Source organism: Lycium barbarum, chromosome 11, assembly GCF_019175385.1.
Source record: "Lycium barbarum isolate Lr01 chromosome 11, ASM1917538v2, whole genome shotgun sequence".
Classification (NCBI taxonomy): domain Eukaryota; kingdom Viridiplantae; phylum Streptophyta; class Magnoliopsida; order Solanales; family Solanaceae; genus Lycium; species Lycium barbarum.
In genome coordinates this window covers 78,296,530-78,323,800 of record NC_083347.1, presented here as the reverse complement: position 1 = coordinate 78,323,800, position 27,271 = coordinate 78,296,530, and the positions used below count along the sequence as shown (strand labels likewise).

Below are 27,271 nucleotides of genomic sequence, written 5' to 3'. Positions count from 1 at the left end.
AAAAAAGGAACTGTAAGTTGAAAATATGAGATGCTTCTTATCCTGTTGATTAATTGGGCTATTCCTCAATCTTACTTAGTGTGTTCTTTTGTACGACACTGTACATTTCCTGAATCCTTTTTGGGATTGACATAGTTATTTGATTACGAAATACTTATAAGAGCATAATGCAGTTCTGTTTTTTTCTTCTTTGTTGTGTATTATTGTTCCATTTAGGATAACTGCTAGGTAGGGACTTTGCTTATGAATCACTATTTTTCCCACTTGGCACCTACTTGAAACTGCTTAAAATTGCAAAAAGGCTTCACTTAGCCAATTTAGAAGACTGTCTTTGTGAGTTTTGGAACAACTTGAGACTAAAAATGCATTTTTTGAAAACCTAAAAGATTTGCATATTACCTGAATAATTTCTATTTGACATCAGTCTGAATTTGAAATCTAGGTGTACCTTTTGCCTGGCATCATCCCTGAATCCTTTTAAAAATAGGCTAGTTTGAATTGAAAATCTAGTCTGTGACTGAGTCAGTGGAACTTTCATGTCAGCTTTAGAATTGCAAAGTTTATTTTGGAAAACCTTGTCAATTCTGTGAGGTCTCATTTAGGCTACGTTGATCATGTCCAATTTGGATAACAATTTCACATAAAATATGCTCTTTGCATTGTGTTTGGACACTGGTTCTTGTGGCTTGTTTTGATTTGAGATCGTTTGTTCTTTGCTAAGTGTTTGCTGGAATACTACTTGTTTTGCTTGCCTGAGTTGTTGGCCTCGAATCCATGGCCTTGACTGTTTATATGCTTAATTATTAGCTAAGTTTTGAAGTAGCCTAAACCTGGAATGTTTTGGGCATTTCTAGAAATTGAAATATCCTATGAAGTAGTTTAAATGGGGTGTTTGAGAGGAGTGAATATAGAAGAGTATATAGTGTATATGGGTGGTATATAGAGGGTATGCCTTTCAAGGGGTTTTGCTCTCCATATGACGGTATGTCACATAGTATAGCAGGTATATTACAATTTGACACTTAGAAAAATTCATGCCTAGGTGATAATTAGGGCCAGTTGGGCCTAATTAGTACTTCAGTGGATATATATTTGACAGAAATGTCCCTTTTGCATAAACTGTCCCTTTCCCCATTTATTCAGTGATTATGGGCTTGGCCCAATTCTATTGTAATTTAATTTTTGGCTTTGTAATTTAATTTATGTCCTTCAGTCAAATACTAATGCAATGTATACCTGTTTTATTTGTAAATCCCCCATCCGTTGGTGGGTGCAACGAGGCCCTATAACTTTCCTGGATCGAGTTGACCTCAACCATGGAAGGACTAAGCATTTGGAGCGGACATATTCTTTATACGCATTTTTTGTTGGGCTTGGTAGGCCCAACTCCCTATCTCTTATTACTTATTTGTCAAAATTGATGAAAAATGTGTTTTATTGGAACCTTTAAAAATTGTCAGGTATTAGAATCGCCAAAAAAACATTTTTAAATACAAAACTGATTTTTGACAAATACTAGCATGCAAAAACATTTTTGAGACTAAAATTGCAACTTATGAATAAAAATGGACATTTCCTTTAAATGAAAACACGATTTTTGGACAAAACATGGACTTGACTAATTTTATAGACTTGAGACAAAAAATTATTGTGGACCGTGTACATGTGGACATTTTGGACAAAATATGGACTTAGACTTTTTTGAATTAATTTGGACTAAAAGACTAAAAGTTAATGTAAAATATGGTTAAAATATGGATAATAATAGTATGCCAAAAGATGATTTTTGTAAAGCTTAAACTAAAAGCTCTTTTCTAAAACTCGGGTGGGCTTACGTGGTGTTCTACTTAGGTTAACGCCTTCGGATTTTAACCTAGTTGTTCTAGTCCGAAACCCAAAACGCCCAATTTTGGCCAAAACTCTACCACTATTATTTCTTGAAAGTGTTCTATTTTTGCATAAATGACTAACCTTTATTTGCAGAAATATAAAACAAAAGCAGTTTTTATCAAAACTAATTTATATGTACAAAACATACTATTAGAACCCGTAGGTCAATCGTATTTTACGGATTCTTAATACCGGGGTGCCTAACACCTTCCCCGGTGATCACCAGAATCCTTACCTAGGCTTTGGTATAGATTGGTTTCTTTTAAAATTTAGCCGTTTTAAATGAACCCTTTCGAACTGGTTTTTCTAACTTACCTATAAGTTAGGTGGTGACTCTAAAACAATGTCCATTTAGAGCCCCATCCACGTAGAAGTATATTTTTCCTTTTTTCCGGTACGATTGACAGCCATACTTTCCCAAGATATTTTCCTTTTTAAATGAGACGAATGCAAATCCGAATCGAAAAAAAATAGAACCGCTACAGATGGCGACTCTGCTGGGGAAAATTTAAGGTTCTAACCATAAGGGTTCCAATAATTTGTTTGCTTTGTATGATATAAATTGTTTAAGTGATATAAACTGCTTATGTGTTTAAATTTCCGCAAAATATAACTGTCATTCATGCATGCATACTCCGGCTCTCCTGGCATTTATTTATACTTTGTTCCAAGGGTGACGATGCGGGATGAGCTGCTATCATACCTCCAATAAAAACCCTTTTGCTATCTTTTTTTGGCGGTCTCTAAGGTAGAGTGGGCATGCGGTCATCCCACGGCCTTAGGGAACCCACTACTAGCTTGTCCGCTTGGGTAACCTGTGTCATTTGCTTGAAAAACCACTCTAAAATAACTAGTGTAGAGCGAAGCCAAATCCTTACTGGTTGTAACGACCCTTCCGGTCGTTATGGGAATTTAGGACTCCATTGGGAATTTCGAGGCCGCGGGTAGGTTCGTAGGCCGTCTTTTTGTATGTATGTATAATTTATGTTGTGTTTTGAAGCCTTGGATTAAATGAGGGGTGATAGGGGGAAAGCTGGACAAAAAGCCGACCTCACTGCCTAAAATGGACCCCTACAGCGGTGGGACTATCGCTGCGGCGGTACCGCTATAGTGGTGCCTCGACCGCTACAAACGGCCATCCATTTCTTTGGTGGCCGCTGTGGCGGACGGTGGACCGCTATGGCAGTACCGTTATAGCGGTGAATCGACCGCCATAGCGGTTAGGCGGGATAGTTGGGGACCGCTATAGGGGGACCGCTGCAGTGGTCGACGGGAAGCAGTGGTCGGGTTTTTAATGCCTTAGTTTTATTTTCTTATTCATAATACCCTAACACACTTCCCAACAAACACTTAGAGAGAATTTTCAAGCTAGGGCAAGACAATCTTGTGAGGTAAGTTCCATTGCTTTTCATTCTATCATTCCTTTCCCCTTCATTATTGTAATCATCTCCATGGGTCTTTAATGGTGAAATTGAAATAGAAACCCTAGAATATTAATAAGCCTTCTAAACTTGATGGGTTATGGTTATTATTGCTTAGTTATCATCTAAATGCATTGGTTAGTTGCTGTTGATCATAAAATGAATAGTTAGAGACATAAACTAAGTGATTGGAGACCTAGGGTTCTATAAAAATGGTGTCTTTTCCATAGAAAGCTGTTGTAATAGGAATGTTTGATAGAATATGGTAGAAATTAATGGTTTATGAATATTAAGGGACTTTGATAGGTTATCTATCACCTAGAAAATCATCCACCCTTAGAATGAGGAGAGGGAAGGGTATTTCTTGCCTTGGTATTTGCGAATTGAGCAATGTGACTCATTGAGTCTTCTATTTCTAGACCGTGAACGTATTGAGGCTTTAAGGAAAGTAAAGGTTGTGGCAGGGTGACAGGCATTGTTCCAACTCTACTCTGAGGTAGGTTACGGTTTATTTGAATTAGACTTTGGTTAGTTGAATGTATGTTTGAGATTTCATTAGGAGAAAGCATGTATAGTATTCATTACATGATATTGTGTGGTCAAGCTCCTATGTGCTTGTGATTGAATGTTGTGTAGGCTTCATGCCATTATTCGTAAGTGATTTAATCTGCAGTAGATGTATTGTGATGAGAAGTTAATATAGTTTTCTCGAGGATATTGTGATATGAAATGATGAGGTGAATATGGATATTGAGAAGGTAAGAAACACTGTTCTATAAAAGGTGTGACAAGGCACACATGTGGCCTACATTATGGGCTCGTGGTCCGAGGATAGTTCCAGAAATGAGAGGTATATTATTATATCCCGCATCCGAGGTTCGTTCCGGAGCGGAGGTTGTGCTTGGGTCTGAGGATTATTTCAGAATGAGTGGTACATGGACACCATGGGTCCCCTGCAGTCATGACTACTGAGCTATGACATTAGATAGCATGTGTGTCCAACGAGTGGGGGTATATTGTTACACCTCTCGTTTTCGTTGTAGGAGAACTTATGGTTTCCTAGTCGGGTATGCCTTTGGAATAGAGACCCGAGCCCGATTTTAGAGGTAGAAAGTGTCTTTCCTCGTGTACAAGGGTACCAACAGGTATTCCAGGCAATTTATAGAGTTAGAAGTTGAACGAATCGAATTGACGCGATCTGATTTGAACCTGAGAAAATCTACAGACACTAGTCATCGTCGACGGGTCGTCGACATGATCGATGGACCATCGATGTGCGGCGTAGACAGGGTTCCGTAGCCTTGCATATGTAGGCGCAGGTGGACGGAGCAAGTCGACAGACCGTCGACACGTCGACGTGTCGTCGACCCGCTCGTCGAACCGCACCGCTGTAGCCTTTTTAATTCTGAGTATAAATATGTGGTTCACGACTTTATTTCCCATTTTCCTCCATTCCAAGTCACAGAAAAACCCTAATATTTCTCTCCCAACATTTTATACAATATTAGTGGAGATTTGGTAAGATCCGAGCCCCGTGAACCCGAGCTTGTGAAGAAGAAGGTTGTTTCTAGGGTTTGTTGAAGTTGTGAAGCTTAGGGAGTTGGAGTTGAAGTTGATCTTTGGAATCTAAGACCCCCTCAAGGTATGTGAATGATTTCTACCCTTGTATTTGAGTTTATTATCAAGAGTTTTAGTGATTTTAAGTAGAGAGAAGATAGCTATGGAAGGGGTAAGTTGATGAAGGATAATATTGTGATTTGGGGTTGTTTTAAGAGATGGTTGGAAATGGATTTAAGTATATTTTGATATATATATATATATATATATATTTGTGTGTGTGTGTGTGTGTTTTCATTGTGTTGTGGGTATTGTGGATAATGTTGGATCATATGAGAAGTTGAAGAGTTGTAAGCTTACAAAGGAAATTATTGTCTATAATTCGTTAAGCTTTACGCGTATTTGAGGATGGTTAGTAAGCGAGGTAAATGGTATAATTAAGGCCTACGTTATCTTAATTGTAGAATTACAAGTTCGAGAGGTAGAAGTTGGGTGATTGGATATACGTCAAGGTATGTAAGGCTATCCTTTCCTTCTTTTGGCATGATCTTACGATACGAACCAACAAACGAGTAAGCAAGTTTCCATATTACTCTACTCTTAGAAGCATAGGGAGTACTTGAGTCATTGATGTTCATGTGCCCCGTTTATGATTTCTCCTTCTGTTTATAGGTCCAGTTTTACGTATACAGTTATTCATGCATTACATTCATGCATATCTATTGACCCGTGACCAGAAGGCGTTATATACGCAAGTATTATATGTATATGGGGTATGGAAAATGGATAGGCGTTATATACGCATTACCACCTCATCAGCTGGTGCACCTTGATGATGATATATGGATCGGGCCGTACGTTCCTCGACAATATTATTATATGATATATGGATCGGGCCGTACGTTCCCCGGCATTATTATTATATGATATATGGATCGGGCTGTATGTTCCTCGGCATTATTATTATATGATATATGGATTGGGCCGTACGTTCCTCGGCATTACTATTGTATGATATATGGATCTGGTTGAACGTTCCTCAGCACTATGACCTATATTTATGTATATGAGCATGATTATCATTGAGAGCATGCATATTGTGCACCCACAGAGGCACAGTCCGTTAGACAGGTTTATACAGATACCAGTTCATACAAATACATGCAGACAGTTACTTCATCTTATGAGTTCAGATTTTATTCATGATTCTTATATGTACATGATTGTTCTCATGCCTTTCATATTCAGTACATTATCCGTACTGACTCCCCGTTGCTCGGGGGGCTGCGTTCATGCCCACCGGTTTAGGTAGATCGACATGTGGTCTAGCTTAGTACGACTTCTATCCAGTAGTGGTCAGTGCGCTCTATTGATCCGGAGTTATAGTTTATTTTGGTATGCTAGCCTTTTTGGATGTACATGCATATGGGTATGACGGGGCCTTGTCCCGTCCTTTCTACAGCTTTCATTGCAGTAGAGATCTGTAGACAGTTTTATGTATTAGTTAGATGATGTAGCCTTATCGGCTCCCATTCTTTTGTGTACAGCATATGATGCGGCCTAGCTAGCTTGCACTGTTCTTTATTATGTATGTGTGTATACAAATTGTACAGAGTTTGATGTTTTCCTTTTATGAGATCAGTTTATGCCATTTATGGGCCCTTGATGTTCAATATGGTTCAGATACGTGTTTAGGGGTGTTTGGTCGCTAGAGGTCAGACACTCGTCACGACTCATCGGTTTGGGTCGTGACAGAAGTGGTATCATAGCAGTTTCGTACTAGGGTTGTCTACAGACCGTGTCTAGTAGAGTCTTGTTTATGGGCGTGTTATGCACAACACTTATAAACAGGAGGCTACAAGACATTTAGGATCATGTCATTCTTTCTCTCTTAGATTGTACGATAGAGCCATGTGTTAAGCGTTCGCTTCTGATAAATTGTTATGATTTTAGCAACGCCCCGGAAGAAAGCTATAGCTTCCCAGAAGGGTAAGAGAGCGACAGGTGAGGCCACTAGCCGCACTCGGCAGGCTACGAGGGCTCAAGATGAGATTCAGAGTGAGGGGTCGTCTGAGACATCGAGTACCCCACCTCCAGCACCTGCCCCAGTTCCTCAGCCGGATGCACCGGGCCAGGATGTGAGGGATGCTATACAGTTATTGACTAGATTAGTAGCCGCCCAGGCTCAGCGGCAGGGAGTTGGTGTTGACCAGGTAGATAGGACTGGTAGTTCGAGGGTTAATACCTTCCTTGGGTTAGGTCCTCTAGAGTTTTTCGTAATAATGCAAAATATGGACCCTGAGGATTTTATTGACGATATGCAGAGGACCTTGAGGGTTATGCACGCGGATGAGGTTGAGTTTGTGGAATTGGCTTTATATAGGCTCCATGATATTGCGGTACAGTGGTATCAGACTTGGGAGTTATCTAGGGGAGAAAATGCCTCTCCAGCTGTTTGGCGAGAGTTCTCCGATGCTTTTATTCGCCATTATCTACCTCCCGAGGTCAGGCGAGCCCGAGCAGATAGATTTTTACGTAGTGAGCAGGGCAGTATGAGTGTCCAGGAGTATTGCGGGTATTTTGATTCGATGGCCAGGTATGCTCCAGCCATGGTGGCTGAGATGGAGGACATAGTCTATCGTTTTGTGGCTGGTCTAGGGCCACATTTGATAGATGCTTGTACGACTGCTGCGTTACAGCTAGGCATAGGTATCTCCCGTATACAGGATTTTACACAGAATCTGGAAGATCACAAGCGTCAGAGGAGGACAGATCGTGACTGTGACCGTGACCGGGGATATGGTAAGAGGCACAGATCTTTAAAGATAGCGGGTGAGTCTAGGGGAGGACAGAGACCTCAGTATCCCCGGTATCCATTCCATTCAGCAGGGAGTGCACCTCCGCGGTTTTCAGGTTTGAGGTTTGATCGGTCTTCTTATTCCAGAGCGGGCCAGAGTTCCAGGGCATCAGGATCTCAGTACAGACCGGAGTCAGGCCAAATGAGGCCCCCTGTGCCGTGGTGTACCCAGTGTGGCAAGTTACATGCCGATCAGTGTTGGCTGGGCTCAGATGTTTGTTATACTGGTGGCCAGCCAGGTCATAGGTTGCGGCAGTGTCCCATGAGAGAGAGTGGGTATATGGTTTAGCTCATAGGGTCTGTGGCTGGTTCTTCTTCTGTGGTCCGCCCTTCAGGGAAAGTTTCTCAGACACCATCATGACGAGGTAGAGGAAGAGGTGGAGGCAGAGGAGCTGGCAGAGGGGTGGCCCCAGCTGGGGGTGGCGTCCCAGTGGTTGACCCCGTCTTTCCAGTGGTCCCTAACTAGGCAGCGGGAGTTGCAGTCGCACCAGCCCAGCCAACAGCAGTAACAGTTCCACCAGGAGCTGCAGCTGCTCAGGGTGTACCAGACGCGATGGCACAAGTGCTAAATCTATTGCGTGGGTTAGCACAGACCGGAGCTATACCAGTGGTTCCAGCAGGTAGTGGTCGCAAAGGTAGAGACTCCAGATTCGGACAGAGCACAGGCTCTGGGGGTTCAGCACGCGGTAGCGGTGGCGCCTCACTTGGATGAGGTTTCGAGTTTTGAGGCCTTCCCGAGGCCTGTTTCAGGCCCAGTGATGACTGGTGAGGAACATGATCTATTTTGGAGGTTCAAAAAAATGAAGCCTCCTGTGTTTTATGGTACTGAGTCGGAGGACACATATGAGTTCATCATTGACTGTCATGAGCGGCTCCATAAGATGGGGGCCGTGGATTAGTACGGGGTAGAGTTTGTGACGTTCCAGTTCTTGGGTGATGCCAAGCTTTGGTGGAGGGCTTATGTGGAGTGTAGGCCAGCTGGGTCTCCTCTGTTGACTTGGGTCCAGTTTTACTCTGTGTTTTTTGACAAGTACGTTCCGCGTACTCTGAGGGACATAAGGAAAGATGAGTTTACTACTATTGATCAGGTGAACTCGTCGGTTGCTGTGTATGAGTCCCGTTTCCACTCCCTATCCCAATATGCTATTCAGTTGCTGCCCACTGAGGGGGAGAGGATACGGTAGTTTGTGAAGGGGTTGAAAACTTGGCTTCAGTTATCGGCTCTTCAGCTTATAGCCACTGGGGCTTCATTTCAGGAGGTAGTAAAGCACGTCCGTACTATTGAGGGTATTAGGTAGGAGAGTCAGGAGAAGCATGTAGAGAAGAAGGCCCGTAGGGGTGGGATGTTCAGCAACTCTTTCTCGAGGGGTTAGAGTTCACAGGTTTATTCAGGGCGTCTGGTTCAGTCCGCGATGTAGCTGGTGTCAGCTGGGGGCCTCTCAGGGGTAAATTATCAGGCCTCCGGTCAGTATGGAGGCTATATTTCTTCATCATCTTCTGTTCAGTGGCCTACGCTAGACCGTGCTTGCTTTGAGTGTGGTGAGATAGGGCATATTAAGAGATATTGCCCCAGACTTGGACAGAGTGGGTAGGGGACTCAATATCAGGCTTCCTGAGCTCCATATGCACTAGATCGAGGGGGTAAGGATCGCGCACCAGCAGGGCGGGGCAGCCACACCGCGAGTAGGGGTGGTTCCCAACCTAACCGAGGCGGTTCTCAGGCAGGTAGAGGTGGATAGCAGCCCGGCAAGGGCGGGGCTCAGGCTGGTAACAGTAATCGTGGTGGTACGTAGGCGATAGGTGGGCGTGGTCATTTATATTCCTTCCTAGGTAGACCCGAGGCTGAGCCCTCCGATGCAGTTATCACATGTACTATCTCCGTTTATGACTGTATGGATTCTGTTTTGTTTGATCCGGGTTCTACCTTTTCCTATGTATCTACTTATTTTGTTGTGGGTCTGGATATGATGTGTGATACTCTTGATACTCCTATTTTTGTGTCTACTCCTTTTGGGGATTCTGTGGCAGTGGATAGCGTCTACCCCGCGTGTGCAATTTCTGTTATGAGGTATAGTACTTGGGCAGATTTGATGATTTTAGACATGGTAGATTTCGATGTTATTTTGGGTATGAGTTGGTTTTCCCCGCATTATGTTGTACTCGATTGCCATTCTAAGACTATTACACTAGCTATGCTCGGAGCACCTAGACTCGAGTGGAAGGGTAACCTTAGTTCCCTCCCTAAGAAAGTAATATCCTTTGTTCGTGCTAGGAAGCTAGTAGAGAGGGGCTTTTTAGCTTATCTGGCATATATCCGTGATACCAGTGCAGATACCCCATCCCCTAATTCGGTATGCGCGTTTGCGGATGTGTTCCCCGCGGACTTGCCTGGTATGCCACCGGATCGTGATATTGACTTCAGGATTGACTTAGACCCATGGACTCGTCTTATCTCTATTCCACCTTATAGGATGGCACCAGCAGAACTCAGGGAACTGAAAGAGCAGTTGCAAGATCTTCTGAGTAAGGGGTTTATTCGCCCGAGCGCCTCTCCGTGGGTGCTCCTGTGTTGTTTGTTAAGAAGAATGATGGGTCTATGCGTATTTGTATTGAATACCGACAGTTGAATAAGGTAACTGTCCAAACAAGTATCCCATCCCCCGTATTGATGACTTCTTTGATCAGTTACAGGGAGCTTCGGTGTTCTCGAAAATTGACCTAAAGTCAGGGTACCATCAATTGAAGATTCGGGTGGAAGATGTTCCTAAAACTGCTTTTTGGACCAGGTATGGGCACTATGAGTTCTTGGTTATGTCTTTTGGGATTACAAATGCCCCAGCTGCGTTCATGGATTTGATGAACAGTGTGTTCAAGCCCTACTTAGACTCATTCATTATAGTGTTCATTGATGATATCTTGGTGTACTCTAGGAGTAAGGAAGAGCATGAGAAACATTTGAGAATTGCTCTTGGAGTATTGCGGGAGAAGGAATTGTATGCTAAATTCTCCAAGTGTGAATTTTGTTTGTCTTCTGTGTCTTTCTTAGGGCATGTTATTTCGAAAGAGGGTATTATGGTGGATTCTTAGAAAATTCAGGCAGTCAAGGGATGGGCTAGGCCCACATCAGTGATCGATATCCGTAGTTTCGTAGGTTTGGCTAGCTACTATTTTCGGTTTGTAAAAGGGTTTGCCTTTATTGCTTCTCATATGACCCGTTTGACTCAAAAGGAGGTACTGTTTCAGGGGTCTGACGACTGTGGGGAGAGCTTTCAAAAGCTCAAAACATTGTTGACTACAGAACTGTTTCTGGCATTGCCCGTTGAGGGCAAGGTTTTGTTGTTTATTGTGATGCTTCACGTTCTGGTTTGGGTGTTGTTTTGAGGCAGGAAAAAAAGGTGATTGCTTATGCATCTCGGTAGTTGAAGGTGCATAAGAAGAACTATCCTACTCATGATCTAGAGTTGGCAGCGGTGGTGTTTGCATTGAAATTTTGGAGGCCCTACTTGTATGGTGTGCATGTGAGGGTTGCATAGGGCATCTAACTTCGTTGATGAATATTACTGGGGATCCGGGTTTGCTAGAGATTATTACCGAATAATGACAGAATGGTGTTCAGGTTTGGAGAGATAGAGATGACTCCACCTTCGAAGAAATTAGAGACGTCTTGGAAAGCGCGGGAAGAGCAAACAAATCCAAAAAGAATTTAGATTAAAATATCCTCATCCCTTACAAACCTACCTAGTCTTGGCTAACTAGCCAAGTACAAAGTGAAACAACATGAGTATGAAGAGAAAAGATGTGAAGGCTTTCTTCATTTGTTCTTCGAGCAAGTTGTAAGTACTGGATACACTGTCACTAGCTCTACATCTGCATTATTGGCTGAGCAGGCTAGAGACCTGATCCCATCTGGTCCTTGTGAATCAACATATCTGATCTCTCATATATAACCGAATCCGGCAGGCATTTGATCTTTCAAGGAGCATGTTAGAATAGCAGCATAAGAGATATCATAGGATTAACCAAGTTCAAACAAGTGAACCTAATTGTATCTGGTTCCTTAGGGTTTGTCATGTCATCAAAACATATTATTTCTTATCAACACCGTTAGAAACCTCTCATCTGGGAAAGCATCATCTATATCAAGCTCCTCTAATGGTCTTCTAGCTTCCTCAAGTCATGAAAGATGATCTGCTACTTGATTTTCGGACCCCTTGCAATCTCTCACCTAGAAGTCAAATTCATGCAACATCAGGACCCATCTAATCAATCGTGGCTTTGCATCTTTCTTAGCCATGAAATACCTTAACGCTGCATGATCAGTGTATACCACTGCCTTGGACCCTAACAGATAGGCCCTGAATTTCTCGAACGCAAAGACTATAGCAAGAAGCTCTTGCTCAGTAACTATGTAATTCATCTGCGCTCCATTGAGTGCTCTGCTATCATAGTAAATTGGGTGCATGATCTTATTGTGCCTCTGGTCAAGCCTAGTACCAATAGCAAAACCACTCGCATCACACATCAGCTCAAAAGTCAGAGACCAATCATAAGAAACAATAATAGGAGCAGAAGTCAGACGCTCCTTCAATTCATCAAACGCCTTTAGTTACTTTTCATCGAACTCAAACTTAGCCTCTTTTTCAAGAATCTTGCACATAGGATTAGCGATCTTGGTGAAATCTGTAATAGAACGCCTATAGAACCCAGCATGTCCCAAGAAACTCCGGAAACCTTTAACTGAGATGGGTGGAGAAAGCTTTGCAATCATATCAATTTTATCCTGATCGACCTCAATCCTCTTTTCAGAGATTTTATGACTGAGAACGATGCCTTTCTTCACCATGAAATGGTACTTCTCGCAATTCAGCACAAGATTGGTATCCTCATATCTTCTTAAAACGCGACCCAGATGGTGAAGACAGTCATCAAAAGAATCACCAACCATAAAAAAAAAATTCATCCATGAAGACCTCTAAGAAGTCCTCAACCATATCTGAGAAAATTGACATTATACACCTCTGCAATGTCGTCGGTGCATTGGAAAGACCAAAGGGCATCTACTGAAAGCGAACGTCCCATAAGGACAAGTGAATGTCGTCTTCTCCTGGTCTTCAAGAGCAATATTTATTTGATTGTAGTCAGAATACCCATCTAGGAAGCAATAGTAAGACTTCTAGCCAGCCGATCAAGCATCTGATCAATAGAAGGCATGGGGAAATGGTCCTTGCAAGTGGCAAAATTTAGCTTCCTATAATCCATGCAAACATGCTTCCTAGTAACAGTACAAGTTGGAATTAACTAGTTTTAGCATTAGGCACCACTGTGATACCTCCCTGCTTTGGCACGCATTGTACTGAGCTTACCTACTTGCTGTCTACTATAAGATATACAACTCCAGTATCTAACCATTTAATTATATCATTTTTCACTACCTCTTGCATAGGGATTCAATCTCCGCTGGTGCTCAACACTTGGTGAACTATTTTCTTCAACCTAAATTTTGTGCTCACACATGTCGGAGGGAATCCCCCAAATATCTGCAATAGTCCAGCCTATAGCACGTCTGTGCTCTCTCAATATCTTGAACAATTTCATTGTCTGCTCTTCATTCAGCAATGCAGACACAATAATTGGTAAAGTGTTGTCCGGGCCAAGAAACTCGTACTTCAACTGTGCAGGCAGTTGCTTAAGCTCAAGCTTAGGTGGCTCAACAGTGGATGGTTTTGCTGGAGAAGTCTTTCTATTTTCAAGATCAAGATCTAGCTGATTTGAGTGGTAAGAATAAGAACCCAACCCCACAAGTGAATTCACCATCTCCACACAACCCTCTATGTCATCAGCATCAAAATTTACCAGAATAGCCGTAAGAGCCTCTCCCAAACATTCTTCTTCCATTTTGAATTCCACAGCTTCATCAACAACATCAAAAGAATCAATCATCGAAATACTTTCATAAGCACTCGGTAGCTTCATCCCTTTACTTGCCTAGAAAGTCACCTCCTCGTCATTGACTCATAATTTTATTTTATTCTTTTCTGAATCCATAAGAGCCCTTCCCGTAGCAAGGAAAGGTCTCCTCAGAATAATGGGAATGTCCCAATCAATAGCACAGTCAAGAATAACAAAATCCGTGGGCAACAAAATATCACCAACCCGTACAAGAACATCATCTACCACACCAACCGACCTCTTAATAGATCTGTCAGCCATCTGCAATCGCATAGAAGTAGGTCTAGGCATTCCCAAACCCGCTTATAGATAGCAAGAGGCATGAGATTTATGCTAGCCCTGTTATCACAAAAAACACGAGCAAAATCATACTGACCAACCAAACATGGAATATTAAAGGCCCCCAGATTCTCTTTCTTCTAAAAACTGGTGGTGGATATAATAGAGCTAACACGGTGAGTCACACTCACAGTGTCATACTTAACAAACCTCTTCTTTGTCAGCAATTCTTTCAAATACTTTGCAAATCCGGGCATCTCTTTAATAGCATCCATAAAAGGGATGCTCATGGAAAGCTGCATCAACTGATCATAGAACTTTTGACATTTAGCATCTTTGGTCTTCTTTGCCAACCTCTAAAAAAAGGGAGGTGTGGCTTTAAATAATTGAGTCAAAGGATGAAGAGTCCCTTTTACCGTTGACTTGCTAGTGTCATTGCTTCCCTTCTGCTTCTACGAACTTTTTGGAACATCATCAAGTTTCTTAACAATAGGAACTTCTGTCTGGACCTCATCTACAATTGTTGGCACATCAGATTGTGCCTCTTCTTCTTCTTCAGCAACTGACTCAAGATTTATAACCTTCTTTTCAGCACTTTGGAGTATTTTACCACTCCGAGCACTGATAGCATATACACTGTCTACACCACCTCCCCCATTCTTATGATTCAAAATAGTGTCACTAGGAATTCCTCCCTTCTGTAGAGGGTGCTGTTCTCTAGAAATATCTCGCATCTACGACTCGAGCTTCTGAATGGAAGCCGAGTGAGATCGCACTATTTCTATCAGCCCCTTTAATATTCTATCTACTCTGTCTTGGTTGGCTAACACCTTTTCAAGTATGCTCTCCAACCTAGAACTCCCTTGTTCAGTCGACTGCCCCTTTGATGGAATATAGGGATTGGAGCTTCTATTTACAAAGTTATTGTTATTGTTGTAGTTTCCCTGGTTCGAGCCACCATAGTTGTTGTTGTAATTTCCTTGTCCCTATTAAGGTCTCCATTGATTCTGGTTCTGATTTTGATAGCCTCCCTGGTAGTTCTACCTTTGGTAACCCCCTTGAGAGTTATTAATATAGTTAGCATCTTCAAACTGCATTGGAGGCCCTTCTTGATATGGACCCTCTTGGACTTGGTACATCCGCTTCGGCAAACCCGGAATTTCTTCAACAACATTAACCTTCTTCGCTTCTTTTTCATCAAGTCACTTGATCAGCAAAGAAAGATTGGTTGCTATCTGAGCTAGCGTTTACTGAGTTTCTTGGTTCTCTTTCACTATGTTATGGATCATTGGAGCTCCATAGGCTACACTGCTAGTAACACATGACTGCCATGCTTGATTTTGAGTGGTAAGATTATCAAGCAAGTTAGTGATTCGGGCATACGTCTTGTCCATGAAATACCCACTAGCTGCATTATTAGCCACGACTTGTGTCATTGGATCTAACCCTCTGTAGAACTTCTTCATCAATATATTATCCGGTAAACCATGCAAATATTTTTTAAACCTCTCCCATGCTTCAAATAATTATTCCCCCGATAGTTGCTTGAAGTCATAAATCTTGTCACGAATTTTCGCTCTCTTGCTCAGAGGGAACCACCTTTTGAGAAACACAACAACCACCTCTGCCCATGTATGAATAGTGTTATAGGGAAGCTTTTCAAACCAAACTCTAGCTTCATCGGCTCTTCATCGGCTAAAGAGTTTTTGAAAACTCTTAGCCGAATAGCATCATCGGACAAAGCATTCTGCAAATGCTGGGCACACACGCCCAAAAAATTCATCAAATATTGGTGAGGGTCTTCATCAGTTGAGTTCCAAAATTGGCCCTCAAGCTTGAGCAATTGGTAGATAGTGGAGTCAATCTTGTAGTTTGCCATAGAATAACCCGAGGTGCAACAATAGCAGAAGCGTATTCCATCTCATCTAACATATCAGCAAACGGGTTCTCAACCTCGACAGGTGGTTGATCTTGATTAACCTCCGGCACCCTGTTATTACCAGCATCTCCACGTCTGTTATTATTATTCTGCATGATCACCTGGTTCACAGTATACGGAAAAAAGGTGCAATGGAATTGAACAAGACTTTAAGAAAAGCACAAACTATTTAGTAATTTCAAAACCATAGTCCCCGGCAATGGCACCAAAATTTGATACGCTCAAATTACACCTATTAAATGATGTAATGCGGACGATGTCAAATATAGTAATCCAACTAGATTGGGGTATAATCCTATAGGGAATATGGTGTGAAAAGGTTACTAAAGTCGTAGAGTACTTCGTTAAGGTCTAAGTTCGTATTCCGTTGAGTTTGTGGAAGTTTGGTTGTTTTTAACTAATTGCTTCCGATTGTAATTTATAGTAAAAGAAACCAAGGTTGTGTCCCCCTTTAGATAAAGTGTATGCTATGGTGATTGATCATGATATACTTCTAATGGATCGTTATTAGAATGCACTTAACCTCTACTTGAATCCCTAATGTTTCCCAACAGTTAAAGATTATTTTTCTTTATGATTTCCCAAATATAAAAAGAGTGTATATGAAGAACGGTTAATTCATGCCAAGTAAATTCTTCATATTCCTAAGTGAATTTATTAAACAAGGGTTAATGCCTTGAGTTCTTATTATTTATTCCTACCAAACCCTGCTCACTTTTCCAAGTTAAGCAAAGTTTATGGCTTTAATCAATGTTTGCAACCATTAATTATGAATAAAGAACAAAGAATAAATAAACCCTAACAATCCATTATAAGTATATCAATCTCAATCCCAAATCACAAAACACCCATCCTAGGGTTCACAACCTTAGTAGAGAAATTAGTTATTCATAGTGGAAGAAAAAACAAGAAGAAATAATAGAAATCATAATGCCTACTTTCGATTGATTGGAATTGAAATAAAGTAATTGCAATTATTTGTTCTCCAAGAAGGTTCAAAAACTATGAGTATTCAATGCTAAGGAATAATAGTTTAAAACTGACAAATGATAATAAATAAAACCCTACAAGGAACTGTTTATAAGGTCTCAAAAACATAAAATTATAAAATTTCACTTAAGTCCCCATCGGCACATGTTACGGTCTGTATCATAAAATACGGACCGTATAATGTTATACGGTTGAAGTTCTTCAAGTCTTCAGTGAATATTCACGATCATGTTATATGGCCCGTAATTTGAGATACGGTCCGTAACACCTGGGCGTACTTCTTCATCTTTAAAACTTGACTTTCTGCCTCACTTGACACATGCTAAAATACATTTTGAATTATGGCTCGTATCACGAGATACGGTCCGTAAACGTTGTCCATATTTCATTATGTTTCACTTCTTCTTATTTACGATAGGAAATATGGTCCTATAATAATATATGGCCCGTATAACTTCATAGCAGTACCTAATCATGTAATTTCCGTGCTCTTGTCCTTTAGCTCCTCAATTTACCTGAAACACAACAAAACACATCAAAACGACACATACTTCTTAAAAACAAGTAAAACTTCTAGTTAAAAGATATCGAATGTGCCATAATTTCATGGCACATCAGGTCTCATTGGACCCATCAAGGTAGTGGCTAGCATTAGTCTTTATAAATACTTGCATACCATACTAAGCAGTTATATAGAGAAGATATGTACATATTCACCTCAATGGCATGATAGAACGCTCAAATAAGAGTTATGATGTCTATTACGAAATGCCAAGTAATAACCACAACTTAAAATAAACTAACACTTACAATACCTTGTGTACACACGGGTCCAACTGAGGGTTGCACGATCAGAGACCCATGGGGGAATATCACATTTTCCATATGTCACACTGATAGTCTACATGTGCAGTACAGACAATCTCGACGTACTCATCAAACTAATAAAGGACAATCTCAACGTGCACAACTCATAATCACCACGGACGGTCTCTGCATGCCATCACTTCTCAATCATAATCACATAGTAGCATATGACATATCAAATGAATAGGATTATCAGGTAAACATGTCATCAACATGCACATAGCTTAAACAAATCCTAATATGGAAATGATGCACGTGTAAACCTCACTTATCATGGAATTCTGTTTAGTATAACAGTTAATCAACCAAGGCAAATAAAATAATGCATATAAGGAAAATAATCACGTCATGTCACTCGGTGTGCATATGTTGTGACCCAACTAGTCGATCGAGCGGGCATCCATACTAACCTCCTTGGTGGGCGGACCCTTTCCCTATTCACCATTCGCTTCAAACATATGAAAAGTAAATAGAAAGATTTAAGCAGTCTCAAAATATAAATAAACTACAAAGTACGGAATACTAATACAACATCTCCGGAATCTGGTCTGAATAAGTACAAGAGCCACTAAATACTATAGGTCTGAAGGCTACAAGTCTGACATATAAATACCGTCTCAGAATACAAAAAAAAAAGACAAATAAAGATAGAAGAATCTCCGGGCTGTGGAATCCACCAAGTACTCACCCTGGAAACTCTGAAACTGAGCCTCGGGATCACTCACGAGGTACAGAAAAGGAAACTGCTATGAACTCTGCACTCAGAAAAGAGTACAACATGGTAGTATCAGTACAAACACCATGTACCAATAGGTATCATAGGCCGATAATAATTAGTTCACATATATACAAAGAAAGAAATCAAAAGGTAGGCATGCTAACAGTCAAGTACAATCACAACACAATCCAAGATCAGGAACAATACACATTATAAATGCCATAGCAGAATCAATGATATGGATGAATGAAGTAAATGAGCGCATATGAAATACGATGAAATGCACTGGCCAACTGTCTGTCACCGTACACATATGATACGAATGGAAATCCTCCACTGTTACACCTCGGAAAATTCCATGTCGTTGCATAGTAAATAGACTAATGCAGGGTAAGAAGTATGTGATGTTTCTATAAGTAAAAAAGGTTATTTAACGACTCTAATTAAGATTCCAAAGACATTGGAAGTAAGAAGAGAAAGTTCCTTGAGAAAGTCAAAGTATATGTAGTGTTTTGGAAACGTTTCGTAAAGTACTGAGCTAATGTTGACTTAATGATGTCTTAAGGAAGAGTTATAAAGACCCTTAGATTGGTAATGAAGTGTTAAATAAGTGTTAAGAAGGTTCCGTAAGGATTGGAGATCAAACGAACGACGGAAATCGTTTCAGGGAAATGGAGTTATACGACCAACTTATACGGTCCGTATAACATTATACGTTCCGTATAAGGGGCCGTATAACCCAACAGAAGGAATGTTTTCTCTGATGGTGAACCACAAACACTTATACAGACCGTACAATTTTATACGGACCGTATATGTGGTCCATATAATGCCCGACGGGCTGAATAGGTTGGAAGTATAAATATGTGTTCCTACTTTCATTTTCTCATTCTTTCCACTTCTCCATCTCTCTCAAGGCTTCTAGAATGTTCTATATATTTCATCCGCACCAATTCAAGGCAAATCAAAGATCAACTTCATCAAACCAAGGGAATTAGGTGCAAGAAGTTCACTAGGGTTCATCCAAGGCAAGAAATCTCATTGGGAGTGAAACTAGGGTTTTCCTCGAGTGAAGTATTTCCACTTAAAGCTGATTCCCACACTATCAAAGGTAAGTTTTATGATAATTCCATGTTGTTTAAAGCATTAAGAGGTTGACAGACTTGGATTGTGAAAGGAAGTAGAAAATGCGTCATAAATATGAGAATAGTGGCACTTTCGAGTAGTAGCTTGAAATGAATCGTGATTCTTGACATGTTGTGATTATTGTTATTCCATAAATGGTATTAAGAACATGGGATGAACATTATATAAGAATGAATGTAATATTTTACTACGACCATGGTTATGGATGATTTGAAGTGAAATTGGGAGACTTGGATAATGTAAGGTGAATGAAGATTATTGCATATGATATTATGAATGCTATTATTGACATTTGGGAGTTGATATATGATATGGAGTAAGCTGTATAAACAAAGGAGGTGCTGCCAAATTTTCTCTCGCTTTAGTCAAGTATACTTAAACTATCGATTATCTAATGTTAGCACAAACTCTCTTGAAGGCAGAAATGAGAACATTGGAGGAGAACGTTCAAGCGATAGAGTAGCTAAAAAAAAAGGTATGTGAGGCTAGTCCTTTCTTTCTAAGGCATGACTCTTATGGCATGAATCCGCCTATCTTTCCATGACTTTCCTACATATCGGAAAATATGAGCCTATGCTAAAAAGAGCTTTACATAAGATAAAGGAAACAAATGTGATGCGAGTATGATAATGGTAATGATGATTTGAGTCTAAAAGTTCTAGAGTACATGATATGCTAATCCCACGAAATGTTAGTCCCTTCAAGGTGAGGTATGGTGAATATGATCACTCCATAATGTAATCGGGGGTTCTCGACCTTATGTCACCCCGATATGGTTATAGATTATCTTTATGTTCTAATCCATGTTTCACGATAATCTTATGGTAAGGATATGATAAGTTATGAGATGTAGATGATGATACGATTCCACCGTGCCTGGATGGCCGGACACGTCAGCGCTAATGTGGGCTGCTTATGGTTCCACCGTGCATGGATGGCCGGATATGTCACCGCTAATGCGGGCTGCTTATGAGTACACCGTTCCTCGAAGGCCGGACATGACCACCACTAGTTGGCGGCATATGATGGTTACCCGGATGCGGGTTAACGACGATGGTACATGTGATATGTTGAAATATGTGATATGAATAAAACACATTTACTCTTAAAGGTTAAGCAGGTTATATCTTCACCTCATACTTGATGATTTCTTTATTATGTCTATTTTATTCATTCCTTACATACTCAGTACAGTGCTCGTACTGATGTACTTTTTCTTTGGGTGCTGTGTTCATGCCCACAGGTAGACAGGGAGGTGATCCAGACTCGTAGGAGCTATCAACAGACTTTGAGAGCACTCCATTGTTCCGAAGGTGCCATTGATTTATTATTTTATGTATATATGTTGGGCACGAGGGGGTCCTATCCCGTCCATATGTCTAGTACTCTAGTAGAGGCTCGTAGATACGTATATGTGGGTAGTATGGTCTCATGATTTCCTTGTTGTGTATAGTATTTTGATAGCCGGAGGGCTTATGAATATAAAGGTAAATATGTTTCAAAGTGAAAAATGGTTTTCCCTATGATTAGAAGCATGAGAATAATGAATGAACACAGGGCGAGTACGATGAGTAGTGGAATGAGTGGTACTCGGTGGTCAGCTCCGGGTACCCGTCATGGCCCCTAGTCGGGTCGTGACAAAAGTGGTATCGGAGCAGTTCAGTCCTAGGAAGTGTCTGCGAGCCGTGTCTAGTAGAGTCTTGTTTATGGTGTGTTGCGCGGCACATCTATAAATAGGAGGCTACAAGGCATTTTGGAAGAAATTACCATTCTTCTCCTTACTAGATCGTGAGATAGAGCCACGTTACAGGATTATCTCCTCCCTAACTGTGCGTTATAATTTCAGTGATGCCGCCAAAGAAAAAGTTACAGCCGCCCCGAAGGGCAAGGCTACGACAGAGAGGCGGATAGAAAGGGAGCCTCCAACTAATGTAGAGGAAGGTGAATCACATAATGAGGCTCCATCAAACACCTCTGATACTCCACCTATTATAGAAGAACAAGAGAGGGCTTCAGTTCCAGCTCCTATGCCTCCAATCCCTCCACCGGCTGCTTCGTGTCAACAAATGACCAATACTATTCATCTATTGACACAGTTAGTTTCCGCTCGGGCACATCGGCAGAGTGCAAGTTCAGGTGACAGGGCGACTAGCACTCGAGCTAGGTATTTCATGAGTTTAAACCCTCTAGAGTTTTTTGGGTCAAAGCCGGATGAAGACCCGCAAGGTTTTATTGATGAGATGTTGAGAACGTTGAAAATTATTCATGCTCCCGAAACTGAATCTGTGGAGTTGGCATCTTATAAACTGTGGGATGTGGCGGTTCTTTGGTATAATAATTGGATATCTTCAAGAAAAGAAAATGCACCTCCCCCGGTTTGGCAAGAATTTGTAGATGCCTTCATCCGCCACTATTTTCCACCCGAGGTTCGTCGGGCTAGAGTGGATAAATTCTTAAATTTGAAGCAAGTAAATATGAGTGCCCGGGAGTATAGCTTTCACTTTAACTCAATGGCTAGATATGCTCCGACCATTGTGGCCGATATGGGAGATAGAGTGCATAGGATCGTGAGAGGCCTAGGGCCACATTTGTTCAAAGATTGCTTGATAGCTTCATTAAAGGAGGGGATGGATATTTCCCGTATTCAGGCCCACGCCCAGAATTTAGAAAAGCAGCAACATCCGCAAAGAGGTGAGCGCGATAATGATAGAGGGCGGAGTAAGAGGGCCAGATCTATGGGTGCCGGTAGCGACTATAGGGGGGGATGGAGGAAGTCATATTCCAGATATTCGGGCCAGCCAGTGACTAGTGCACCTTCTCGGTTTGCAGGCAGGAGATTTGATCGCTCCATTCATTTAGGACAGGGTCAGAGTTAGAGAGCCTCAGGTTCTCAGTTTGAGGGTGATTATAGCCAGAGGAGACCATCGGTTCCACGATGTAGTCAGTGCAGAAAGTCACATTCGGGGCCATGTCGCCAAGGTACAGATGCTTGTTATATTTGTGGACAGACGGGGCACGTCACGCGTGATTGTCCCTCGAGGTACGGTAGAGGTGGGGTTCAGCCCACAAGGTCAGCAGTTGGTTCTTCTTCTATGCGCCCGATAGGACAGACTCCCCAGATTCCAGTAGGTCGAGGTAGAGGCAGAGGGGGAGCGTGAAGTTCAGGTGGTACCCAGCCCCGTATCTATGCTTTAGCCGGACGACAGGATCTCGAGTCCTCCCCAGATGTGGTTACATGTATACTATATATATTCTCTCATGAGGTTTATGCATTGATAGATTCAGGTTCTGTGCTATCTTACATTACTCCTTATATTGTTGGTCGTATTTGGGGTGAGACTCGAGTTAATTAAACCTTTTGAGGTATCTACCCCAGTTGGTGATCTCGTGATAGCTAGACAATTATATAAGAATAATGTGTTCCGGCCACTCTTAGATTTGTTCATGATCATGTTTATTGACAATATTATGGTATATTCTCGGACAGAATCCGAGCATGCAGACCATTTACACATTGTCCTTGGGATTCTTCGTACTCGTGAATTGTATGCAAAATTTTCAAAATGTGAGTTTTGATTGAATTCAGTGACTTTTCTGGGCCATGTTATTTCAGCTGATGGCATTCAAGTTGATACTCAGAAAATTGAGGCTGTGAAGACTTGGCCAAAGCCTACAACGCCCACGGAAGTTCCTAGTTTTCTGGGATTGGCAGGTTATTATAGAAGATTCGTGGAAGGGTTTTCCTCTATTTCAGCCCCATTGACGAAGCTAACCTAGAAGTGAGCTAAATTTCAGTGGAATGATGCTTGTGAACGCAGTTTTTAGGAATTGAAAGGTAGGGTAACTTTAGCCCCAGTCTTGACCCTTCCAGAAGGGCCAGATGGTTATGTTATATATTGTGATGTCTCTGGCATTGGGTTAGGATGTGTATTGATGCTGCACGGTAAAGTCGTTGCCTATGCTTCAAGGCAGTTGCAGAAACACGAGAAGAATTATCCGACCCATGACCTTGACTTGGTTGCGGTTATCCACGCACTAAAGATGTGGAGACACTACTTGTATGGTGTACATGTCTATATCTATACAGATCACAAGAGTCTCCAATATATTTTTAAGCAGAAGGAGTTAAATCTAAGACAGAGGTGGTGGTTAGAGCTACTGAAAGATTATAATGTGAGTATTCTATACCATCCCGAAAAAGCGAATGTAGTAGCTAAGGCACTTAGCCGCAAATCAATAGGTAGTTTATGTGAAGTTCCTTTGGAGAAGAAAGAACTAATCCATGAGCTCCACCAACTAGCTAATCTTGGAGTTCTCTTAATTGACTCAGGCAGTGCAGGAATTGGTATTGATAATCGAACTGTTTCATCCTTAGATATGGAGGTGAAAGAGCTTCAATATGAAGATCCTTAGCTGAGCCATTATAGAGATACACTTCATGAGAAAGAAAAGTCACCATTTGAAATTTCTATATATGGAGTTCTTAGATACTGAGACAGGCTATGTGACTCAAATGTTGTGGAATTACGTCGTCGAATCAAGGAAAAGCTCATTATTCTTGGTATTCTATTCACCCAGGAGAGATGAAGATGTACCATGACCTCAAACTAATGTATTCGTGGGATGGAATGGGGAAAGATATAGCAGAATTGGTGGCTCAATATCCAAATTGTCAAGAAGTGAAAATCGAGCTTCAAAAGCCAGGAGGATTATTGCAAACAATGGAAATTGCAACTTGGAAGTGGGAAGCAATAAACATGGATTTCATTATAGGGCTACCTCATTCCCGAAGCAAGTACGACTCTATATGGGTGATCGTGGACAAACTCACGAAAGCTGCTCATTTTCTTCCAGTCAGAACCACATACTTTGCAGAAGATTATGCAAGGTTATACCTTAAGGAGATTATGAGACTTCATGGTGTTCCAATATCTATTATCACAGATAGAGGGACACAATTTACAGCCAAATTCTTGAAGTCTTTTCAAGAAGGTTTGGGTGCTCAGGTAAAGCTTAGCACAACATTTCATCCACAAACTAACGGGCAAGCCGAACGCACTATTCAGACCTTGGAAGACATGTTACGAGCATGAGTGCTAGATTTCGATGGTAGTTGGGATGACCACTTACCTCTTATTGAGTTTGCATACAACAATAGTTATCATTCCAGTATTAAAATGGCCCCATATGAAACTCTATATGGAAGAAGGTGTAGATCCCCAATTGGGTGGTTTGAAGTCGGGGAGACACAATTAATAGGTCTAGAATTGATTCAACAAGTAGTGGAAAAGGTCAAGATTATCCGAGATCGATTGTTGACAACCCAAAGTCGCCAGAAATCCCATGCGGACAACCGTTGGCGAGACTTATAATTTCAAGTTGATGATTGGGTATTTCTGAAGGTATCACCGATGAAAGGCGTGATGAGATTTGGTAAGAAAGGGAAATTGAGTCCTTGATACATTGGCCCTTACAAGATTGTATGCAAGGTGGGTCAAGTAGCTTATGAATTGGACTTACCCTGAGAACTTGAATCAGTCCATCTAGTTTTCCATGTCCCAATGCTTTGAAAATGTGTTGGAGATCCTACTAGGGTTGTGCCGGTAGATGATGTTCAAGTGACAGAAAGGCTAGCCTATGAAGAGGTATCTATTACTATACTAGATAGGAAATTACGGAGACTTAGGAATAAAGAAGTAGCTTCAGGTAAAGTCTTATGGAGGAATAATAACCGAGAATAAATGACTTGGGAAGCGGAAGAAAATTTGAAGTCCATGTACCGCACTTATTTCTACCCCCGGAAGAGATTCAAGATGAAACATCAACATTATGAGGTATGTATGCTTTCTTTTCAAGATTTTGGTCGTGTGTGGCCATAAAAATGTTGCTATTGTGTTGTGGCCTTGTAAGGCATGTTTGTTTTGACAGGGTGATAGCTCCATGTTACAGGGAAACTCTGGCGAAATTTTAGAAGAATTCCCGAGAACTTAACATTCAAGGATGAATGTTTTTAAAGGGGGGAAGGATGTTACACCTCGAAAAATTCCATGTCGTTGCATAGTAAATAGACTAACGTAGGGTAAGAATTATGCGATGTTTCTATAAGTAAGAAAGGTTATTTAACGACTCTAATTAAGATTCCAAAGACGTTGGAAGCAAGAAAAGAAAGTTACTTGAGAAAGACAAAGTATATGTAGTGTTATGGAAAAGTTTCGTAAAGTACCGAGCTAATGTTGACTTAATGATGTCTTCAGGAAGAGTTATAACGACCCTTATATTGGTAATGAAGTGTTAAACAAGTACTAAGAAGGTTCCCTAAGGATTGGAGATCAAACGAACAGCGGAAATCGTTTCAGGGAAATGGAGTTATACGACCAACTTATACGGTCCGTTTAAGGGGCCGTATAACCCAACAGAAGGAATGATTTCTCTGATGGTGAACCACGGACACTTATACGGACCGCACAATTTTATACGGACCGTATAAGTGGTCCGTATAATGCCCGACGGACTGAATAAGTTGCAAATAGAAATATATGTTCCTACATTCATTTTCTCATTCTTTCCACTTCTCCATCTCTCTCAAGGCTTCTAGAATGTTCTACACATTTCATAAACACCAATTCAAGGAAAATCAAAGATTGACTTCATCAAACCAAGGAAATTACGTGCAAGATGTTCACTAGGATTCATCCAAGGCAAGAAATCTCAGAAGTGAAACTAGGGTTTTGCTCGAGTGAAGTATTTCCACTTAAAGTTGATTCCCACACTATCAAAGGTATGTTTTATGATCATTCCATGTTGTTTAAAGCATTAAGAGGTCGAAAGACTTTGATTGTAAAAGAAAATAGAAAATGGGTCATAAATATGAGAACATGGGATGAACATTATATAAGAATGAATGTAATATTGTACTACGACCATGGTTATGGATGATTTGAAGTGAAATTGGGAGACTTGGATAATGTAAGGTGAATGAAGATTATTGCATATGATATTATGAATGCTATTATTGACGTTTGGGGGTTGATATATTATATGGAGAAAGTTGTATAAACAAAGGAGGTGTCGCCCAGTTTTCTCTAGCTTTAGTCAAGTATACTTAAACTATCGATTATCTAATGTTAGTACAAACTCTCTTGAAGGCAGAAAGGAGAACATTGGAGGAGAACGTTCAAGCGATAGAGTAGCTAAACGAAAAGGTATGTAAAGCTAGTTCTTTTTTTGTAAGGCATGGCTCCTATGTCATGAATCCACCTATCTTTCCATGACTTTCCTACATATCGGAAATTATGAGCCTATGCTAAAAACAGCTTTACATAAGATAAATGAAAGAGATATGATGCGAGTATGATAATGGTAATGATGAGTTGAGTCTAAAAGTTCTAGAGTTCATGATATGCTAATCCCACGAATATGATAGGATATTTCTACAAATATAATGACCCTATTTACGATCCCTTTAGGTTTCTCGTTGCGTTACACTAACCTTACAATGTTAGTCCATTCAAGGTGAGGTATGGTGAATGTGATCACTCCATAATGTAATTGGGGGTTCTCGACCTTATGTCACCCTAATATGGTTATAGATTATCTTTAAGTTCTAATGCATGTTTCATGATAAGCTTATGGTAAGGATATGATAAGTTATGAGATGT

The 27,271-nt window shown here is 41.0% G+C and overlaps 1 non-coding gene across 1 annotated transcript; it reads left to right on the top strand.

Moving 5' to 3' along the window:
• Positions 1–15,420: 15,420 nt before the first annotated feature.
• On the top strand, positions 15,421–15,527 carry LOC132620606 (small nucleolar RNA R71). Its single transcript, XR_009575047.1, has one exon. It is a non-coding gene; the product is annotated as a small nucleolar RNA R71 (small nucleolar RNA).
• Positions 15,528–27,271: the final 11,744 nt, after the last annotated feature.